The following is a 7663-nucleotide window of genomic DNA, read 5'->3' on the forward strand; positions in this document are numbered from 1 at the left end:
TGAAAAATTAATCCATGCTTTTGTAACCTCAAGGATTGATTATTGCAACGCTTTGTATGCTGGCTGCAATAACACCTGTCTAAAGAGCTTACAGCTTATACAAAATGCAGCTGCTCGCACACTCACTAGAACTAAAAAATATGAACATATTTCCCCTATCCTGGCATCTCTACATTGGCTGCCTGTTAAAAGTCGCATTGACTTCAAAGTATTACTTCTAACGTACAAAGCCATAATGGCCAGGCACCAGAATATATTAAAGATCTCCTAGTCTCATTTAACCCACCCAGACCGTTACGATCACAGAATACTGGCCTTCTTGTAATTCCAAGAATCTCAAAAACGACAGTAGGTGGCAGAGCTTTTAGCTATCGCGCACCCCTCCTCTGGAATAATCTACCCTCCTCAATTCGATTATTAGACACCCTCCCTATTTTTAAGTCTAGACTTAAAACATACCTCTTTACTGCCTCCCATAGTTAGGTATGGTGCGGTGTGGAACTTCACCCATCTCGGGGATTTTGGAATGGACCACCCTGCTGAGTCCTCGTGTGACTGGCACCCCAGTCGCGCGTGAGATAATAATTTCCCTGTATTTTGGGTGAGTAACCTGTAAAATCTCCCTTATTTGCAATGCTCAAATAAAAGCCCGGGCTATTATCTGGAGTTTTACGGTATGTATGGATTTGCGCACCTACAAACTGCGATTTGAGATTGTTGCGATCTAAAATGCCTGATTTCGCGACAACTTTTCTGTTGTGTGTATTTTTAGCTGTTTGTTGCGAAGAAATTGCGAGAGGAAGTGAAAATTGCAAAAATAGTTCCTATTTTTTTTTATTATTATTTTTTAATTGAGGGTAATTAAGTTTAGTAAGACCAAAATTACACGGTTCATCTTGATGCTTATTATAAAGGATAAGTAAAGGTAAATAGTAAGGGTTACAGAAAATCAAAGTAGGCCTACTTTATTTGTGTAAATACTTTGACTGGGGTAATTCACAAAGCAGTATAACCTTTCGTAGAACTGCCCCCTAAAGAGATGGCATAATGTCATATGTTTCAATACATTCATATATGTTGTAATTCATATTAAGTTCATATCTTTTTAATAATTCATATTCTGTGACTTGCATAATTACTAATAGCCAACTAAGTATCTAGTTATTTCATATTGATTTAAACTATTAGACTACACTTTTCTTTAATGTTATTACATTGGTCGTGTGTAAGTCTAATTGACTGCCTGACACTTTAAGGACGTGAGAGTAGCGTTATAACCATAGACAGTAAAAGAAATGGACGAACAGACTCCGTCGTTTTCAATGGGAGGGCACAGAGTCAAATAGAACGATTTTTCAGTTGGTCCCCCCAGGCCCCAGACTCACACTTAACTTCGTGATGTTAGCCATCGAACTGAATCTTGTAACTCAGATGATAGATACACAGACATTCTTCTCACACTTCCTTCGTCTTCAAAGTCATCAAAGTTAAACATTTATTTATGTATTATTATTAATATCATCCTCACAAGTGATACCAAGTCGTGTTAATGTTGAAGCTACCACACATGATCATCTTCAAAAACAGTCATGCTAAAACAAAACAAAAAAGTTATAGCCTTGAAGCTAATCTTCTTTCCACTTTTCCGACCTACGGTCAATCCATCGAAAACCTCTGAAATGATTATTGTTAGTGCCGTTTTTCATTAGGTTTAATTGCCTCTATGCAATGCTTTACTTGAACATACAATGTGGCTACATACAGCGGGGAAAATAAGTACCGGTATTGAACACGTCAACATTTTTTTCAGTAAGTATACTTCCAGTGAGGCTATTCGCATGAAATTTTCACCAGACATTAGTATTAACTTAAGTAATCCACACATATATAAAAATCCAAACATTAATGTCTAAAAGTAGAGTTATGAGTAAAAAAGTGGAATGGCACAGGGAAAAAGTATTGAACACGCTAAGAAAAAGCAGTACAAAAAGGCAAGAAATGGCAAGGAACAAACTGGAATCTATAAGTATTTAGAGAAATTATCCCTCCTATCTGTGCAAATTGATATAAACTGGGTTAGTACATACTGGTGGGCTATAAAAAGGTTTTTTGTTACCAAGGCGTCACACAAGAAACATTTCATGATGGGTAAAGCAAAGAGCCCTCCCAAGACCTTTGCAACCTTATTGTTGCAAAACATATCAATGGAACTGGTTACAGATGCACTTCAAAACTTCTGAATCATCCAGCAAGCAGTATTGGAGCCATTGTCTGCAAGTGGAAGGAACATCAATGCATCATCAACTGGCCATGCACAGGATCTCCTTGCAAGATTTCTGACCAGGAAGTCAGAAGGATAGTCAGAAGAGGAGCCCAAGATCCAAGGACCACTTAGAGAAAGCTCCAGAAAGACTGGTGTGGGCTGTTTTTCATCTCATGGTACTAGCAGACTTCATACAGTTGAAGGAATGATGAATGGAGTCATTTTATTCCGGGAGAATCTTTACATCCACCAGGATGATGAGGATGAGACATGGCTAGACCTTCCAGCAGGACAATGATCCAAAGCATTTAGCAAAGGAAACTCTCAATTGGTTTCAGAGAAAGGAAATCAAGGCCCTGACTTCAATCCAATTGAACAGTTTTGGAAGTTAACTAAAGATCAGTATTCACAAGAGGGACCCCTGGAATCTTCAATATTAAAGGACTAGCTGTTTAAAAGAATGGGCCAAAATAACACCAGAATACTGTCACTGATTAGTTTTCGTCATACAGGAAATGCCTTGAAGCTGTCATTACGAATAAAGGCTTTTCCACAAAGTATTTAAGAAATTTCAGCGTGTTCAATACTTTTTTCCTGTGTCATTCCACTTTATTACACATAACCTATGGACTTTAATGTTTGGATTTTTTTATATGGGTGGATTATCTGAGTTAATAGTAATATCTGGTAAAAATTTCATGCAAATAGCCTCATTGGAAGTATACTTACTGAAAAAAATGTTGACGTGTTATTACATTAAAGAATACTTCTTTTCCCCGCTGTAGCTTTGTTCATGAGTTTCCGTGCTGGCTGGAGCTTCTTATCCAAACAATACGGTTATCCCCCTACGGTGCGTTAGCTTCACTACAACCGGACATGCTAAACATTCTTCTTACTGGAACCTAATGTTACGAATGAGGTAGTCGAGTCTTGTTTTGCCTTTTATTGTTTATGTAGATTACACAGAAGCTACAATATCGGCACAGGATATATGTTATATGAAGTTATGGTATTTCAAAAAAATCCTAAAATGAATGAGCTTCTATAGGGGTTAGCTAAGAAGTGGTCCCTCCAGCTTACATTGATTCTTCTACTTCCGGGAATTCGCCTGCCCCCTTGGTTATAAGTGGATTGGAACGCTTGCATCTCACTTTGTTCGGCTACGACTGGAAATAACTTTTTGCATAGTGCATTACGATATGTGGATAGAAAAATAACTCGTATGAAATCATTCTTGGATCATAGAAGAGGTAAATGTCTCACAATGTTATTAATTTCTATGATTTTGGTAGCACTGCACTTCACAAACTGAGCCCACAAGCTAGCAAACATGACACGAGCTAAAAGGACATCTCCTGGTGTAAAAGTTTGCCAATGGGTTGCATATTGTAGCCTATTCAAATGTCAGTAAACCAAGTAGGCCTTAATTAACTTACTTTCATAGCTTAGGCAGGTAGCAAGGGAAAAGTTGGTTATGTCGCCGGACACTCTAAGTGACACACTAAGCGAGGCTTTAAAGATAGCGCTGCAGATTGAAACAGCCAGAGTTATCCACAAAACTATCTTCCCGCGCTTCCACGCAGCCCGCCTTAACTCAACAGGTCGAGGAGCCTGAGCACCTGCCTAGCCCAGCATCGTCTGAGGGAGACACAGGGATACACTACGCGGACCGCACACGTGGCGAGCGGCGCCACGGCTGTGGCGATTGTGCTTCTTCCTCGCACTTCACCAAAGCCCACGAGTGCCCCGCCAGAGGACAGGTGTGTCAACGCTGTGGGAAAAGCAACCATTTTGCCAGGTTTAACCAATGTTTGTGTGGCCAAAGAAGCAGAGGCAGTAGTTGAAGATGGACAGTAATTTATTATTCGACTTGGATCGAACCACCAAGCAGAAGAGTCCATAGAAAAATGCTAACAATGATAATCTTCCAAAATTGCAATATTGAACCAGTATGAAAAATCTGCTTAAGCCTCTAATCAAAATGCAGGGGAGCTGTAACAGAGTCATAGTACTCACAGTACACATCACATAGACCAGACAAGACTAACATCAGACTAGACAGAGGGGCAGTGTTGTGCGTGAACGAGTTCAAAAGAACGCGTTCATTGAACACGCTCAGTTTTTCGTGAATGTTGAACTGAACGCAACACATTTTTTAATAAAGAACTTGAACATGAATTAGTTCACATTATGTGTCATGAACGGCAGACACTGTAAATGAACGTTGGAATTTGTTTTCCATTGGAGGGACTTCATGAACCATAATTTGGATAGGAGATTTTCCAGAAGAGGAGGCACAATTTGGATGACATGTGCTGCACATCATCGAATGTTCTTCATCTACATACATCGGGTCTGACATCTACAAATTAACTGAGGATACAAAGTAACTATAGGATTATTGGAACATCGGCTAACCGAGATGGTTTTGGTGAGTTTTATTTTGTTTGTGTCAACTTTTAATGAAGTGTATTTTACAGTTAGCCTAGGCTAACAAGGAAATTAGGCTAGTTTGGTTAAAGGGGTGGTTCAGGATTTTGGACATAGGACCTCATTTCCAAGTAAGCAAGTGTGATATTTATCAGTGGAGACCATTTTCAACACGTTTCATCCAGTCGTTCTAATTGCAGAGTTCGCAGGTGCTAGGCTAGCGCAAGTCAACGGTATGTGCTAGCCTGCCACTAAAAACAGTCTGCAACGGTGTGCAAATATTGCCTTTCTGGACTCTTTGTGAATGCATTTTGTTTATTTATCTGTCGCTGCACGTCTTACACAGCCTAGGCTACTTCTCCCAACTGTTTTAGAGTATAGGCTTTGTCCAACCGTTTTGCATTATCTGTGCGCCCCCCCCCCCCATTGTATGTTATATATTGCACACTGTGTTTTAAAGGGTGACTCCATCAGTCTTAAGTGCCCAGACACCCAATGTGTTTACTGATTTGGAGAGTACTACTACATAAACATTATTTTGTGGCTCAGAGGAAGCTGCATCTAAGCTGATACATTACCACCATGTTGTCACACAGTTGCTAAATTGCATTATGGGTAAAGTGGGTGCAAGGTTTTAAAAAGTATTTCACTTGTCTTCTTTGCCCTACTATGACACTGTTGAACATATGATGATGATCAAATCAATACAGCAGAAACGTATCAGATTATCAGTGTTGTTTCCTCTGGAGCCACAAAAGGGTTCATACTACGTTTTAGACATTTGCAGTAGAACTCCACAAGACCTGTACAAATGGTTACCCTTTAAATTTTGAATGGCAAATCTATTTAGCAGTTTGACTGTAGGTACTTCTGAAGCCTACCCTATTTGGCTCTAGGTTACTCTCACCTACCTGTAGTAGTGTGTTTATATTTTTTCTTCTTTAAAATCTTATTATGGTAGGCATAATGTATTTGTTTCCTACAGATGTCTGCCACTGCAGACAACTCTCCTGCAAGTCCTCGCCTGATACTGCCTGGTATACATACATTTCATTTAGATTCATTGATAGGCACATTATATATCATATCGGCCATTCATCTCGAGTCACATGCAATGCTTAGGTAACATGCTATGACTTGAAGTTTCAGGTGCAACAGGGCACAATTAGAGGTTGGATGATCACCTTTGAGGGCCGTGTAATCTCTGAGGGCATCCCACCAACATTTGCAACGGGACTTACTGCTGTGTTTGCAATCTACTACATATTCAACCTTCAGTATCAAGATGAGGCAGCCTGCACTCTGGAATTCATTCAGAGGTAAACCCCTTTCATTCCTTGTCATTATTATATGGATATATACAATTAAATTAATGTGTTTGTATTTTTTGCATAAAATGGTATTATTACTGTAAATTTCAAGCCACAATTTCAACACACACACACACTCAGACTGGGTATTTTGTTGGACTATAGGCTTTAATCTAATTCCATTTGATGAACAATTCATTGCATTTAATTTAATATACACGAAACAGTATGTTGTTGCAACCCCACTCTGATCTTAGACTATTTTCATTTCAGGCGCATCATTGGTATAAATCCAGAGAGCGGGACAAAGGCCAAAATGGGCAAGGTTGTCTCCAAGAAGAAAGGTGTTATCATCCAGAAGAAGTCTTCTGCAGTCAATACACACGTCGCCATGTTTCTGAAGAATCTCATTGACTTGAATGGAACTTGATATAGACCGGTGAGCTCTTTAATCTCGCTCTCTTTGTTTTGACAATCTGGCATTGACACATTAAGCCACAAGAGAACTGCTATTAACTTTATAAGCATTAGCTTGGAGTGCATACTGTACATTCCTGATTGTATAGTTTATTTATTATTCTGATTATGATTTCTTGCTGTTGTTTGACAGTGGCAACACTGGAATAATGCTGCAGAGAGGAACAGCGGCAACCAAAGTGATGGTCATCTCTACTGGATCCACAACAACTAAGATGTAAAAACACAAACCTACCTCACAGGACTATTTTAAGATGTAAAAACACATTTCCATTCCATATTTCCATTTTTTGAAAGTAGCAATATTCATGTTGACATTGCTCTTTGAAATAAAGGTATTTGATTTTGATTCTCTCTTAAGTTTTTATTGCTTTAACAGTGTGAATACAGAAATATACTGTATTTCTGATTTACAGACTACTACTGTAAATCCAATTTACGGTATGGATACCGTCAAATTACGGTATATCGCTGGCGTCTTTGCTGCCAGCTCTTTACTGTAATTTATAGAAAAACAGAAATATACTGTTTTTATGGTTTACAGGCTACTACCGTAAAATCATTTTACATATAAATACCGTAAAAATAATGGTATACTGCTGGCGTCTCTGCTGCCAGCTCTTTACTGTTATTTTACAGGAACATTTTTTACAGTGCATGTATCACCAGACAGAAATGGTTTTGACATTGTGTGCGCAATGCATTGTGGGCAATGTAGTGTCCGGCTGAGAATAGTTGAATAGCATACTGGCTTCCGCACAACGTTACCCGTGATGAAGTGCAGCAGAGCGGGGTAGGCATAGCAACGCCGCGTAGCAGGCAACGACGAGAGCGCGGAGGGCTGGATTTCATTGCACTAAGTATAGAACTGGTCTACCTTGTCTGTACTGCTGCAAGTTTCATCACCTGGTAAGAAACCCACAATTGCAGTGTCATGAGCAAATGTCTAATGAGCAGCTTCAAAGAACGTATAGTGATTTCTAGCTCGTAGTGTGAAAAAAAGTATTTATTTAAATATCTCACGAAAAAGTAAAATGAACTGAACTTTGAACTAGTTCAGAATTAAAATTGTGAACTTTGAATGTGAACTGTTCACTTTGAGCATGTATGAACTGAACTTGAACTAGTTCAGAAAAGCTGTGAACTGGCATAACAGAGGGGAACATATACCTGGCGACCAGCA

Source organism: Alosa alosa, chromosome 3 (assembly GCF_017589495.1).
Source record: "Alosa alosa isolate M-15738 ecotype Scorff River chromosome 3, AALO_Geno_1.1, whole genome shotgun sequence".
In the NCBI taxonomy this organism is placed as follows: domain Eukaryota; kingdom Metazoa; phylum Chordata; class Actinopteri; order Clupeiformes; family Clupeidae; genus Alosa; species Alosa alosa.